General features: G+C 38.6%; 1 pseudogene; it reads left to right on the plus strand.

The window, feature by feature from the left end:
* Positions 1-1411: 1411 nt before the first annotated feature.
* LOC118984050 (DNA-directed RNA polymerases I, II, and III subunit RPABC5-like) lies at positions 1412-16196 on the plus strand (annotated as a pseudogene).
* The last annotated feature ends 282 nt before the right edge of the window (positions 16197-16478 follow it).

Raw genomic sequence — 16478 nt, forward strand, 5'->3', positions numbered from 1 at the left:
GGTAAGATTTTGTCACATGTAAAGAATTGCGTATTGTTTGCTGAATAAAGGGTGGATTTGGGCTTGTGGATTAGTTCTCAACCCACAAACTGAGAGTGTAAAAAATGTTCTTATTGCACAATGCTATCTGTTGCAATGCTAATTTGGCCCAATGAAATTTGAGCAATTATAAGTTCACACAAAAAAAAAAGTGCAAGAAGCATTCATTGAATTGGCTGTTTTAAGGGGAATAAAAGTATTTTGAAAGATATTATTTTGAGGAGACCTTAGGAACCAATTGTTGTTTATTCGAAATTATCAGTAGCCAAAAATGATCTCTGAGGCAGATGGGACTTCCCAGAAGGCGGCTGAACAAATCAAAAGCTTTGTCAAGGGAAATGTAAGGCATGTTTGTGTGCGGAAATGATGCATGAACTTTTCTCATTGATAGGGCTGGTTTCGTTCATTCAATGGTGAGTGCTCTCAGAGGCACAGACAGATAACAGTATGGTGGTCACCAGACGGAACGGGGTGGGTGTGGTGAGGGTAAAGGGGGGCAAATATTTGGTGACAGAAGATAATTTGACTGTGGGTGTGGGTACACAATGCAACGGACAGATCATATACCACGGTAATATACACTTCAAACTTATATGACTCTGTTAACAAATGTTACCCCAATAAGTTCAATTTAAAAAATGAATGCCTGCATGACCCACATATCTTGCTGGGTACAGAAACAAAACGAGAAGCATGTCCCTATTCTTTCTCACTGAGTATACTGTTCTCGTGGGGACACAGACAATAAGCAAATGCACCAGCACAGAACTAGAAACTGCAATAAGAAGGAGAGGGAGAGAGAATAAGGGAGGAGACCAGTCTTAGATTAGGGTCAGGAAAAAACTCCCCAGGGAAACATTTACGCCAAATCCTCGAGAATATGTAAGAAGGACCTCACCAGATGAAGAGAGGGATACTTGTGCACTGATTTCACAATGCAAAAGAAGGCCAGTTCGTTCAGGGAAGATTTTTTAATATTAAGCAGCAGGAACACAACGAGTAAGGCCAGGAGAGGGACTCAAGATGAAGCTGGGGAGGTGGGTTGAGACCAACTATGTGGTTCCTTGAAGGACATGTTAAAATATCTGGACTTTTATGTAAATACAGTGAGGACTGTAGAAACCATCTTGTCTAAACTTAAGCCAAATGCAAAGAAATAAAAATAAAAAATAAAAGAGACATTAATAGTTTCCCTGGTGAAGAGCTGATCACGTCACTTCTTCTTGGACCACAACGGTCAGGAAATTTAATATTAATACAGCCAGTTTTGATTCTGGGTATCATAACTAATAGGAAACTAATTTCCTGTGCAGATTTAACATTGTGTTTTAAGAACAGGGTTCTAAGATGGAGCCAGGGGAAGCCAGTAGGTATGAGAGATGTACTCGCTCCTGGGGCTCAAATGGCCATGGGTCAGAGTGGCATTGGCAGGGTTCCGCCGGGCACCGGCACTTCTGTCCAGAAGACACCTGCAGCAGGGGATGCGGTCAGGTGAGGGGAGTGGAGAGGGAAGGATCTTAACAACTATTCAGTATCTACCAGATGCTAGGCACTGTGCAAGCTGTCTTGAGTTTTCATGTAATCCTCACAGCCACCTTACGCATTAAGCACACTTACTTCCACGTTTCCGATGAGGACAAGGAGCGTCAGGGAGAGTAGGTCATTGACTCTGAGGACACAGCTGGGAAAGAGCACTTCACCACCAGAGGTAAAGAGGGAAAATGCCTCCTTGCCCAGACCTTTGTACTCCCCTCAAAATGTCTCCCCAAAGTAAATCATCAATATTGTTCATTAGTTGATGAACTGAACAGACTGTGGCCATTCTGTAGTCTTTTTTTAAAAAGGCATTCGTGCCAATAAACAATGAGCTTATTAAATACCACGTGTGAAACAATTAGGTGAAAGGGAGTTTTTAATATAACTGTGAAAGGTGGAATGCAAATCTGGCTGCAGAATCTGGCAGGGGCCTGCTTGTCAACCAGGGCTGTAGCAGTTTTGCCTTCAGGCTGGAGGAAAGTCCTGGCTGCAAGTGTGAAGGTGTCGAAAAAAGTAGGTTCCCCCACCGTTACCACATCCTGAAGTTTCTTTCAGTTTGCCTTTGAATGACACAGCCAATAAGCCGCCGCTAGGTGTCCTCAAAGTAAAAATAATAACAGCAGAAAAAGTACTTCCTCACTCCTATGGACTACTGTAACTGGACTTCTTTTTTGTCCATGTTCTCTGAGTCCTGGGCTTTAATGGATAAAATAACATTTAAGAATTAAACAGAAACACGTGACCACCGTGAATAAGAGGTTTTTATTTTTAAGGCTATTTAAGATGCTCGTTTTCATTTAAAATTAGGATTTATATTACTCTGCTTCAGGAAGGCAGGCCAAGATTTCAAAAGGGCACTGTTCTCACCCAAATTACCCGCGACGCAGGAAGCACTGAAGGGTAGGGAACACCTCGGGCCGGGAGATAGAGAGCTCCCAGTACTGAGAAATTTCAGGTGTACAGAAACTCTGCTCGGGCAGATTTTTTAACAACTAAACATCTTACAATATAAATTAGGTGAATTGCAGCAATTAACTCTCCCTAAAATAGCACCCGCAGCAGCCTTTGTTTTCTTCCGTTACTGCGGGGCGAACAGAAAAGCGCACTTTAGCAAAGGGTGCTCCCGGTGAGTCTTTTAAGCAAGCACAAACGTCTCTTCTCACATTGGTCTCTGCAGGCTCAAGGGCCCCTTCCTCCTCACCTTCCCTCCTATTTCCTTCTCTTTCCCTGTTCTTCCTCCCACCTGCACCTCGTCTGTCTTGCTTCTTCCATTTTCTCCCTCGAGTAACCATTTTGCATTAAAAAACCAATTTTCTGATTATGATCTTTTATACAGTCAACTCATACAAGTGCTTGCTCTGGTTCTAGTGAAGCCAGGAAAGGGGAAGAATGTTAGAATACAGATGTCTGTATCTGCACCTGTCCAAAACTTAAGGAGAATTAGGCTCCCAGTGGGGGCAGGGGCAGGGGCAGGGGCAAGCCAGAGAGGGCTGCTTCCCAGCCAATGCTGCATGTTTTTAGAATTTCTAATCTTACCACAGTCAGATGACTCACACCCGCTGACTGACTCTCTAGACTTCAACAAAACACCTGGAGAGATAACCCTAACCCAGAAGGCAATCTTTCACTCCAGGTTAGCCTTTCAAGGTAGGTAGGGGAATTTTCAGTATTTATTACCATTTTGTTCACCCAGGAGTCACAGGCCTTAATCTTGATTTCAGACATTGTTGTGTCTGACAGGCAAAAACAGTTTCCTGGCATGGATGGAGGCCTGCTTCTGCCTGGGGAGGAAAACTGAAATGAGTCAAACTTGACCTTATTTGGGGCCAGAAAGACCTGAGATTCCCGTGGGAGGGCTCCCTGTGTGCTTGCGGAAGCTGGCTCCTCAGATCCTTCCTCTCTTCATGCACCTCACTGGCCTCAGGTTGCCTTTTGGGGACAAGTCTTTTTTATCTCCTTCAGGGCTGACTAAGGTGATCTTTGCAAGGAAAGCCTCTGTGAATGCAAGCCACAAGGGAAGGAGAAAATGGGGTCCACAGAGTCTAATTTAAAACATAAGTGTTAATAAAATCCATAGAAACAATCATATACCAGCACGTGTGAAAATCAGAAGAGTAAAGGAATCAAGAAACTACTGTTCTGAAAGTGTGCTCAGGAGTCTCCTAAATGTAGAAACCCTGGATATGGAAGTCAGCCACACATATACATAAACAACTACCTGTTGAACTCATGTTTCTAATAGCTAAGATTAATCAAGCATTTAAAATATTCCTGAGGCTCTGTGCAAGGGGTTCTCTAAACATTAAGGCTCACAACAACACTAAAAGGAGTGTATTTTTAACTGTGATATAATTGATAGATAATACTGTGTACATTTAAGGTATAAAATATGTTGCTTTGCTACATTCATATATTGAAATATGATTACCACTGTATGTCATTATTATACCCATAAACAGATAGGAAAATTGTTTGATGATTTCCTTGAAGTGAACAGTGATTTCCTGCGACATAATTGGACTGAGGCTCTGAGCAGGCCTGAGGGACCTGGGAATTGGGGAAAACTAAGTTAGAGTTTAAGATGGCAAATTAAACCATTTATTAATTTTTAGACGTTTAAAAATAAAGACTCAGTATTAATATTTCTCAGTACACAAGACTCCCTGACCATACAGCCCCTGATTTTGTCCTTTAGAAGGTGATCCATATTCTTTCCCATTCAAATGCAGGAGACTCCATTCCCTATCGTAGGTTTCCAGGACACAGAGCTGTGGGCACAGGCACAGAACTCGAACCCAGGATGATCCAGTACAGAGCCAGGACGCCTGTTCACTCTGCCGGGCCAGCTTGTCCCTGTTGGCCCCACTCACGCCACTGCCACAGGAACAAAGCACGAAGCATAAAGGGACTGACACTTTTAGCTACGTGAGTGCTTTTGTGTGGATGAAGGGGAACAACTGTGAAATGCCAATGGAAGGGAGGAAAGTTCACTCCCAGAACCCACTTTTATTAGAAACCAGCTTATATGTGGTGTTATATCCCATTCACAAGATGTTCTCCGGGGTTGTTTACTACAGTGCTGCTCAGTATGGTCCAGGGACCTCTGAACGAGACAGGACCCCAAACGGAGACTGTATAGAAATCTGTGGTAATACCACATCATCAAAACAAAAGATCTCATATGTTTAAAAATATTTGTGTGCCCTAGTTTGGAAAAATTTTTAAATGTCCTTTAAGACAAATACTTTAAGAAGCACTACTTTATTTCATTAGGATCTTGGTAGTAGTCTCCAAATCTCTTGATAAGACTTACAAACCATTCAGCAAAACCCCAAATTCCTGTCTGCCTCTTCAACTAGAAACTCAGCTCCCCAAGGGTGGGACTTTGTTTTGTTTACTTCTTCATCCTCAGTCCCCAGAATCATGTGTGATGTTCAATGAATATCTGTTGGCTGTGGGAAGTGCCCCAGACCACTTTGAAACTGGATCACAAGACCTAGGTAATGGCAAGTCTTCTGCTTTCAGCCTGCCTCTCCACCTTCCTGCCACTGTGCCCACACTCCACCTGCCCAGAAGGAAAGGCAGAAGAAAGAATGCTCATTTATTTTCCCAGATGTGCTTTATAATTATTTGGGCACAACTTCTAAGAAGTTCCACTGAAATTTTGATTGACATTACTATAAACATATAAATTAACTTGAAAAGATAACACATTTTTATGAATCTTCTCATTCACAAGAATGATAGGTCAGTTTATTTTCTTGTGTTCTTGTAAAATTCATCGTAAAATTTTATGGGTTTCATATAGTTACTGATTTTAGGATGCTTTATTTTTACACTTCCTGTTATGTATGGGAAAAATGTTCTTTTTATTTCCTAATTGTTGGTACAGAGGAAGAAAGAAATCATTTTGTGAATGATTATTTTCTATCCATTCATTTTAAACTAAACCTTTACTAATGCTAAGAATTTTTTCATCTGCTTATCTTGGACCTAATGTCATATTATCAACAACTGATCATTTTATCTTCTTCCATTTTCTTCCTCTGGTTTTACCTATTTTTCAGCTCTTTTTCTTAATACATTCAGCAGAGTGAATTCCCCTAAAATAATTTTTGATTGAAAAGAGAATTAAGATGCAACAGAATAAAGAACAAAACCATAAGGGTCCACACCTCAATGAAGGACACTGCCAATACAGTACTTAGAGGAGATTTGTTGCTCTCAGTACTTGTATGGGGTGCGGGGGAGAAACAATAAATTGAATCAATACCTAATGCACTTCGTTCCTTTTAAGTTACAAAACAAGAGTAAGAGACAAAATGAAGTGATAAACTTAAAGAATATGAAGGTATAAGAGAAAGAATTAGTAAAAAAATTATCCTTCACCACAAATAGATTCAGAAATACTAGTTTACTACACTAGGGTCTTGGTGCTTTCTCTGCATCTCCCTTACTGAGCCTAGAGGAATCAGTGAACAAAAAACTACTCTGTAAAGCACATTTTCCTTCAGTCAACAGACTACTTTCCAAACCTCTTGAAGCCTATAGGCCTTGAAAATAAAACCAATTCATACAAGTTATAATAATTTTTAATTTAGATTCTAATGCTATATTTGAACTAAAATAAAGAGGTGTTACTAGCTACTTATATATTTGAAGAAGGATAGCTATTTTTTCACTCAGGCGGCCCAGTCAGAGGGATTGGTCATTCTTAGTGAGTCTGCTCTGTAAAGAGAAAGAACCTGGTGCCATTTTTTCAATGTACCTGCAGGAACCAACTCCAGGAAATGACTGGATGAAAAAGGATCAACCCAGTCTTTTTGGTGATACAGAGAGTGTGGGAACAACTCTACCCTCGCTTTTCTCCTAATCCTGATGATAGGGTTAATTTATATAACTTTATAACTGTCCCAGGCCTTTACTCAGTGAAAACAAAATCTTCCCTAAAAGCTTTGGAATTCTAAACCTCTCCTTCAGAAGGATGGGGGTGGGAGGTTTAATGTATACCTCTAGGAAGTCCTGGAACAAGAAAACATGAGGTCTGTCCAGAAAGTATCCAGCCAAGTACTATGAAAAATGGAGACATTTATTGAAGAAGATACAAGAAACATTGTCCACAGGACAATAGTGCCTCAGTCCCCTTCAAAGCAGGCACCCATGACTCATCTCCAGTTTTGACCTTCTTGAGGAAATCTGGTTCATTGGTAGCAGTTTGAATCAAGTCATTATCAACTGCAGGACAATGTTCTTTCTGCTCTGGTAAAAGAAGCTGCAGAATAAATTTTGCCATGACATGTTTCATGCAAGATTCTGCATCAAAATCTTGGACACAGGAGTTTTGGAATCTCCAGATCAGCTTCTCATTCTCACGCTGTCAGTCATCAATCTTTGTTGACTGCAGCCCATACACATTCGACATTCTCAGGTGTTCTGCTTGTTTCAGGCCTTTCAGAATGTAGATCACTTTGAACAGATTCTCAACCATCTTTGAAGCATTTGTGCCACACGTTTATTTGTGCAGCACTCATTACATTGTCCCCAAAAGCCTTCTAAATCATCTGAATAGTTTCCTCAGAGGAATGTCCAAGCTCACTGCAAAATTTGATGAAGATTCATTGCCCTACTCACTCAGTCATTGTGCATGCAACAGCCACACAGTACACATGCTCACTCAATGGCATCTACCACCCCCACTGACTAGTACAGTGAAGTTATCATTCTTTACATATATGTATTCCAGTCCACTCTCCTTGGCTGCCAGGTTACATCAATGTTGCACAAAAACATTCTCATTACATTAACAATGGTTGGACTTTTTCTAGACAGCCCTCCTATATTAAATTAAATGTGCCTCTAGGTTCGTAACACCCTGGGATCTTGTCTAAAAGAAACACAAATCCTTTCTGAAATTTTGAGCATCTTCATCCAATTTGCCTCAATAACCAAAAAAAGAATGATCAGCCAAATATGAGGAATAAAATGAAAAATCAACAAAAGTGAAAAAACAAATTTCAATAATGAAAATATAATTGCCAAAATTAAAAAGTCACTAGATTAATTAAACAGTAGATTAAAATGAGCTGAAAAGGAACTGGTGAAGTAGGAGCTAGATCTGAATAAATGATGCTCAATAGTTCAAGAAAAACAAAGAGTTGGGAAAGATATATTAAGAGATGTTGAAGATAGAAAAAGGGTAATAGTTGTCTACTTAAGGTTCCAGAAAGAAAACATAGAGAAAATGGAAGCATGTTAGTTATCTATTGCCATTTAACAAATTACTCTAACACTTAACTGTTTACAACAACAAATGGTTGTTTCTCACAGTTTCAGAGAGTCAGGAATCTGGAAGCAGCCCCCCAAGTGGTCCTGGCTCTGGGCCTCACGTGACCCTGCAGTCCTGCTGTGGCCAGTGCTGCCCTCGTCAGGGCCAGGCTAGTTCGCTTGGTCAGGATGACTAAAGAAATCTAAATGTGTAGATAGGTAATAACATAGCCACATAGCATATAAAAGAAAAAAATTTACAAAGTTTCAAGGAATCAGTAAAAAGAATAATTATAAGATGTTAGGTTTGGGTAAGTCATAAATATACTTTATTAAACAACTACAGTATCAAAGAAAAAAATTCTAATGAAAACTAGAAGAAACCTTGGACTGGACTGCAACCTTTATAAGGGCAGGAGTCATGTTTGCTTCTTTAATAACTTCACATTCTAGCATTTAGCAGGGACTTCATCAATAGCTGCCAAACAAATACATGAATGGATTTGAAGCATAAAAGTTAAAAATATTTGCATGAATTTTTAAAAATTCCTATTGCTGCCTATATTTCTGAGATAATAAAAAAATGTCATCTAGCTTTTGCTGCATTGCAAGGTGTCCCTAGCTGAGCTCTTTAGAGAGTATGGCTGGCAGAGTGGTTAGGCTATTTTTTTTCTTCAGCTTTATTGACAAGTGATTGACAAATAAAAATGGTGTATATTTAAAGTGTACAGCTTGATGTATTGATATACATATACATTGTGAAATGATCACCACAATAAAATAATTAACATATTTATCACTTCAAAGAGTTACCTTTTTTAAATTTCTGATGAGACCAGGTATGATCTACTCTCTTAGCAAATTACAGGTAGAAAAGTATACAATTGGTAACCATTGCCAATATGCTTCATATTATATCTCCAGGACTCACTCCTGTTGCATAATTGAAATTTTGTACTTTTTGGCCAAATTCTCCTCATTTCTCTCATTCCCAACCCCTGGCAACCACCATTCTACCCTGTGTTTCTAGAAGTTCAACTATTTTAGATTCTACGTATAAGTCTGGCCTATTTCACTTATTATAATGTCCCCCAGATTCATCCACATTGTTCCAAAAGACAGGATTTCCTTCTTTTTAAGTCTGAATAATATTGCACTTTATAATGCATGTAAACAATTTTAATTACCATAAAAGTTTGAAGCAACTATTTTATAACATTCATTTCTAATGAGAAAAGATGTTAGTTATGAAATGAAAAAAAGGGAGCAATCTATTTTCGCCTGGATAAAACTACACACATAAAAATGTCATCGTCTCAGAAAGTGAATCATATATCGTACCAAGTTAAATGGCATGGAAATGTTATATTGAGTCAAATCCCCACCCACACCTTAGACAAATGAAGACCAGAGAGAATAACTATCTTTCTTGGGTTCTATGGCTATTTAAAGAAAAGTGCCCATCACCTGATTCTACTAATTTGTAACTGTATCCTATGTCCATAACGTGTCTTCCACATGATCCCTGCTTTCACATATCATGACCTCCTGTTCCACACACCTTCCCCTAAGTGACCCCTGAAGACCTTGACCTAAGATTGTAGATAAAAGTAATTTATAAGAATTTTTATGTATGCCTAATAAAGTCATAACAAAGTTATATATATTATATATATCATTATATATAATATATATAACTATATATAATATATAGTTATATATAATATATGTTATATATAATATAATATAATATAATATATATTATATATAATATATATATATATTGCCAGNGACCTAAGATTGTAGATAAAAGTAATTTACAAGAATTTTTATGTATGCCTAATAAAGTCATAACAAAGTTATATATATTATATATATCATTATATATAATATATATGACTATATATAATACATAGTTATATATAATATATGTTATATATTATATATATATAATATAATATATATTATATATAATATATATATATATCACCAGGAAATTCTCAGCTAACCACTGCCATGTTATATTATATCACAAAATTATTTTGCCTTTGAGCAGTTATTCTTTGTAATTTCAACCATTTCATAAATATTTTATTTATTTATTTTTAGAGAGAGGGGAGGGGAGGGAGAATGGAAGAGAGAGAAACACCATGTGCAAGAGATACATTGATCGGTTGCCTCTTATGTGCTCCCAGCCAGGAACCCAGACCGCAATCCAGCCATGTGCCCCGACTGGGAATCGAACCAGCAACTTCTGAGTTCACAGGATGGTGCTCAATTCACTGAGCCACACCAGCCAGGGAAATTTCAACCATTTTTATACACTCCAAGGAAACACTGGCACAAACATTTCTCAACTGACTACCTATGTGGTCAAGGGGCGAAATAGGACACCAGAACTGGGTAATTGTAAGACCATTATAGTGACATAGATTACAAAAAGTTATTTCAACCTCTAATTGTACTACAATCAACTAAGCTTAGAGGAAAAAAATTATGTTCATGGGAGCCGGAGAAATTTTCCTGTCTTAAGGATGAATTGACTCATTCATTCATTTATCCATTCTTTCTTTCTTCAAAGTATTTAAATAAGCACTTGGTTGGTAGAATGCAGGTGTTCATCTATGTGCTAGGGAAACAGCTATCAAGAACAGGAAGTCTTTCCTGCACTAGCTCCCCATGGAATTTACATGATAATAGAGAAGAAAGGCAATAAATAGGTAAACAAATGAACAGGAGTACTGTCCAGTTTCATGAAGAAAACAGCAGGGCTAGACTGGGGGAGTGATGCTGTGCATAAGCTGTCAGGGTAAGGGGTCTCTACAGAGGTAACATCAGAACAGAAACCTGAAAGAAGGAACCAGCCACAGTAATTTCTCGGAAAAAGGATCCAGATGGAAAGAATGACAACTGCAAAGATCCTGAAACAGAAATATAAAGGCTGTGATAAAGGACAATCTTTTATGTTTTTAGTCATATTTCATCTATATAATGTTACATTTTTAACAGAACTGATGGACACAACCAAAAGATACTCACAGAGCACTTTTGACACCAGTACTAGACTGGTTACTAGAGATACAAACTCTGTTTTGAAGGAACTTGACAGTAGTTTCTATGAATTGGAAGAAATCTTAGAATTTGAGTCCAGCCACTCAAGCAGAATCTCTGAAATTAGGTGAAAGTGTGCCTTTTTTACATTGTGTAATTCAAGTTTAACTTTTTTTAAGGGACAGCAGAGATATCACTTGCAAAACAGAAATGGAGGTTTATCTTTCAGTCTAAAGTATTCCAGTAAGTCATAAATCAACTGGTCATTTCTCTATTTAATGATTTANTTGGAAGAAATCTTAGAATTTGAGTCCAGCCACTCAAGCAGAATCTCTGAAATTAGGTGAAAGTGTGCCTTTTTTACATTGTGTAATTCAAGTTTAACTTTTTTTAAGGGACAGCAGAGAAATCACTTGCAAAACAGAAATGGAGGTTTATCTTTCAGTCTAAAGTATTCCAGTAAGTCATAAATCAACTGGTCATTTCTCTATTTAATGATTTACCACCTTATCAAAGGCATCTCCTTGTTGGCTTTTTATGAGGCTTATCATTTAGAGCCAGCCTCCAAAATTAAAGGCTAATAAATGATTAGCTACATGTTTAGATGTGCAACAGCTGACTGGGGAGTAATAAAAGATCCTTCTCCACCTTACCATTAGCTCGATGATTTAGTCTATGTCCACTGGCACAGCCCTGTAAAAGTCTGGCAGTCATTCCATCAATGTTCAGCACAGGCAGCTGGGTGGAAGCCTCTTCAAAGTAGCTTTGGAGAAGCTCAGTAATCTGCTGCCCACACTGATCTCATTCAGAAGTCTCAGACCTCTGCCTCCCTCTGCACAGAGGCAGATATGGACATTTTGATTTTTATTTATCATTTTGAAAGTCTTTGGTTGTTCCAGTACACTGTCAGATTTCACCCATCTTTATGCAAATTTCACTAATTTTGGAAGTCCAAATAATGCTAACAATAGAGGCAAAAAGGTTACCTTTTAAAAGCAAATCCTTTTTCCTGGTAAATTTGTAAGGAGTTAGGGTGTTTTATATTAAAAGTTTTCATGCACTGCAGAAGTAGTCTTTCCAGCCCAATCTAGATATATAGTATATGCTGCCTTGGAAGATGATGATAGGTGATAGATACATAGATGATGGATTGATTGATATAGATAGATAATAGATAAGAAAAAGGCAGGGAGGGAGGAGAAGAGGAAGAGGGAGGAGAAGAAGAAAACCAAGAAGGAAGGGAGGGAGGGAGGGAAGAAGGGAGGGAGGGAGAAAGAGCAAGAGAGAAGGAGGGGGAGGGAGGGAGCGAGAGAAGGAACGGAGGGGGGACCTATAGAACCTACTGCTCAGGTTTGCAGGCCTAGAAACTTGATGTGCTTGATTTTTCTCAGGATTGATCAGCCTCTTAGAAGATGACTCAATCTAACAACCTTACATAGGAATATTCATAAAAAGTTTATATTCACTGTCATTTTTAAATTTCACTAGAAGAAATCTCCCAGACCAAGATATAAAGCCAATCTCCTACGTTCTTGTGGGAAGATGTATTCAGCATTAGAGTTTAGTTGGTGGGTGGAGAGAGAATTTGACTCAAAGGAGTTCGTATTCTCTGGCAGGGGTCATTATTGATATTACAGAAAGAACAGAAAACAAAGCTGCTAAAGTAAGTGAGCTGATGACCGAGGCCGAAGTCCTCCTTCTACTTCAAACCATCCTACATTCATTGGGTCCTCACATTCAAGATTTGGTCCAGAGATGTGAAAATGGAGATACTCAGTGCTGATGGAACAATCACAGAAGATCAATCAAAGTAGAAGTAACTCTTGTTAATATAATTGACAACAGGTGGGTGTATTTGCTGGTTACTAGCAGTCTCCAGAAAATATTTCTGGTATGTTGTAGAGTTTCTTTTACCCACTCCATTTATATTAGATGGGCTCACTACTTTAGGGGGAAAAAAGAAACGTGAACAGAAGTGAAAGGTGTCACTTCCAGGCTGACACTCTAACAGACCAGCTGTAATTTATGACATCCTCTGATATGGCTATTATGGACTCACAGGCTGGGATGACTGCACTGAGCAAAGCTCCACGCCAATCTTTGTTAGTCGTGTGTGTAAGAAAGAAAGATATGATTGCTGGGTTGAACTGCTGAGATCTGGAGGTTGTTTATTACTGAAACATAAACCAACCTATTTTCCTTTTTTGGTATAAAGCCCCAAATTAAATATTATTCTAAATGGAAGTACCTTCTTGGAGTCAAGGTACATTGACAACCTAATTAACCCCTAGAAGTTCACTTCATTTTTTTCCCACCATGTTTTTATATAGTCAAAACAAAGGGAACTGGAAATGTTGTGAGATACCTGGAAAAGCATAATAAACTATTACTGCACTATAATACAGCATAATCTCCGGTGATTGCATTAGACCTGCCTGCCAAACACCATAGCTCATTCATCGTTTATCCCTTCATTTGTCCACTCAGCCAATACGTGTAGATTGTTTACTATACATGTATAGTAAACTATGCTGGATCCTAGAGATAGAACCATAAAACAACTGGGACAGTCACAGCCCTTACAAATGCACTTATATCTTAGCCTCTTTACTCTCTCTCAGATTCCATGAGGAGCATGTACTTTTCATCAAAATATATTCCTTTATTGTAACTGCTTAGGCTGCCACTTTCCTTAGTTATGTTCTTAATCTAAATATATGCTTGACATCAGTATACTTCTCCAACTATCAGATTTTTTCTAATACTTTTGTAGAATATAATAAAGATAGCTTACTATAAAAATATTTTATGTAATCAGATATCAAAGCAATGTCAAAAGTTTAAAAGCTTCTAAATGATTACTTGCAATTTCTGTACTTATCTCCTTCAAGAAGGACAAACACTCACAGACTGTTGCTAGTGCATGGACTACACTTGAAGCAGCACTGAGTCCTACCTCCAGACAAGCAGGTAGGACTCAAGCCATCTGTTCTATTTTCATCTATGAAACAATCGCCTCACAAAGTTATAAAGTCCTATATACTGGTTAACCTCTTCAGGTCAGTCCTCCACTTCCCATATAGCCCACCACTTCTATTACTGTTTAGTTAATATTTTTAAATCAACTCACTTTTTTGTGTCTGCCCCATGTAAGTGGAAAACTATTTTCACTAGTCATAAATAAAATGTAAATAAAGGGGTGCTATAAATAAGTAATGCAAATCTAGAAAGATGTGGCTGACTGCTCTGGGAAGAGTTAAAATCTCACTATGCAAAACTGAAACTTACAACTTGACAGAATTCAAAAATTGAATGGGAATAAAACAAGAACACTTACTGATTATGTATTCATTGCTAGGTAATCCCCTATTCATGTTCCACATAAATCATTTTAAGGAGCAAATAGTATTGTCTCTATACGTCAAAGCACAGGGCATTATTTTAACTCTCCCAATATAAGAACCAACTCCTAGTTGTCTTCCATGACTGTTTCTGTCTACAGGCACCAATCAGATGGTTGTAATCAAATAAGTAACTGATCAAGCAGGGAAGTGAAACGTCACCACTTCCTTTCCTTGTACCCCTGGCTTACGGGGCCACTGACACTTTTGAATGTAATATTTTCTCCAGCTCCAAATAGTACTGATTTAAGACTAATCTCTTTATGAGACTTTTTGGAGTCCTGTCGCAGCATCAGGCACATGATAAATCCCTAACTAACTTGTATTTTCTTCCTTCTTCCATTAATAATCCGTTTCTTTACTTTATGAAGGAAATATTCATATATTTAATGACCGGGATGCTTCCTTAGGCTTTCTGTTGTAATGATTTAATCACAATCCACAATTATAATACCAACAATATTACCCACCACACCTCAGAAGTTTGGTTTGTTCTCTCTGTTTCCACATGATGACAACCCTGTGCAGCTTAGAGCAGACACAGGGACGCAGAGACTCCAAGGACAGAAGAGTTGCCCCCTCAGTTGTTTATTCTCTGTAAATTACCACACCTAAACACCAGATCAGGGCTTCTGTGTGCCGTGGTAACGCTGTGAATACTCACAGGCTGAAGAACTAAATTTGTGAGATATTTCCAGGGATGGGAACAGGGGTCAAATGTTTACAACAATTGAAAGATCCTTCCGCAGGCGTTTCTTACCTAGTGTTGAATTTTATCAAAGACGTTTTTTTCCAACTAGCTATTTCGAGTAAATGCTAACCATATAGTGTCTCTTCTCTCCCTTCAGGATATACAAACCACAGAATTCCGATGACTCACCCCAGAAGAGCTTATGAATATGCCAGGGACGGAAGGGCATGCTGTTTAGTTCTTCAAAACTTCCTGCCAAACTGAAGAAATTGAAAAACTGAACATACACAGTTATTTGCGTACTGTGAGTAATAATGAGAATTTGATCCCCTTTAGTGTTCTGGGTTAAAAACAGTTTGCCTAACATGTCCAGTTATATCCTGTTTACTACACATGAGACTCCTCAAAAAAATAATAATATAATATTAATAGCACAATGTTTCATTGTTAAAGCTACTTTATGTATGTCAATGGTTCCCAAACATTTACAGCCATGTGTAGACTAAGGTCATTTCTTGGGAGAACTATAAATTAATGCCTTTATGAAACACATATCATCATTATGACTGAAATAAAAAGTTAGGATTGAATGTATGAAATTTCAAGTCTGCATAAACCCTTAAAAATGAAAGGCAGTGAAGTATATTGGTTAAAGTCTTGGCCTTGAATCCCAGCCCGCAGTTAAAAATCCAACTATGTCACCTTTTGCAGTTATTTGGCTTCCCTAAATTCTACTTTCCCCACATGTAAGATAAAGACAATGATAATACTTACTATGCATAGGGTTACGACTCTGTATCTATAGAATGATGATTAAATGAAGGCATGTATGTAAATAAGGGGTACTGCTAAGTAAATAAATTATCTGGTGCAATCTCTTTCCACAAATAATGAACCTAAAGACCAAAGCCATTAAGTGACCTAAGAACAGTACACACTCATCAGTGCACTGCTAAAATACAGTATTATTAGGCTGTGGTTAAAAATAGGCTCTGAGCCACTGAACTGCTGTCCTTAAGATCATCCCTCTGCGCGGCCTCACCTACGGCAAGTCCTGGGCAACAAATGGGAGGCCTACCTGGGCTGCTGCAGGCCAAGCACGCGCATGGGGGCGCCCTGGACGCACTAGGCCTGCACCGTTCCTGCTGCAACCGCAAGCTGCTGGCTCATGGGACTTGGAGAGGCTGCGCAACTACAATGCCCTGGAGAAGTGACCGTCCGGGCCACACCAGTACTTGCACCTGGCCGGAGTTCATTTCAGTGAGGTGTGGGTAGCTGGAAGCAATGCCTGCCCACAGCTACGTGGGACGTTCTTCTCCTGCTCTGGAAGGAGCCATCTAGTAAATGTCTTTGCAAAACCACTTTAAAAAAAGTCTCTGGAACCAATCATCCCAGTCATCCCAGTTCAAGCCCCAGTTTTCCTACGTGCTAGCTGTATAACTTTGAACAAGTCACTAAACTTTTCTGTACCTCAGTCTTACCTACAATAGGAAGAT

Source organism: Sturnira hondurensis, unplaced genomic scaffold, assembly GCF_014824575.4.
Source record: "Sturnira hondurensis isolate 20B ecotype Veracruz unplaced genomic scaffold, ASM1482457v3 Scaffold0003201, whole genome shotgun sequence".
In the NCBI taxonomy this organism is placed as follows: Eukaryota; Metazoa; Chordata; class Mammalia; order Chiroptera; family Phyllostomidae; genus Sturnira; species Sturnira hondurensis.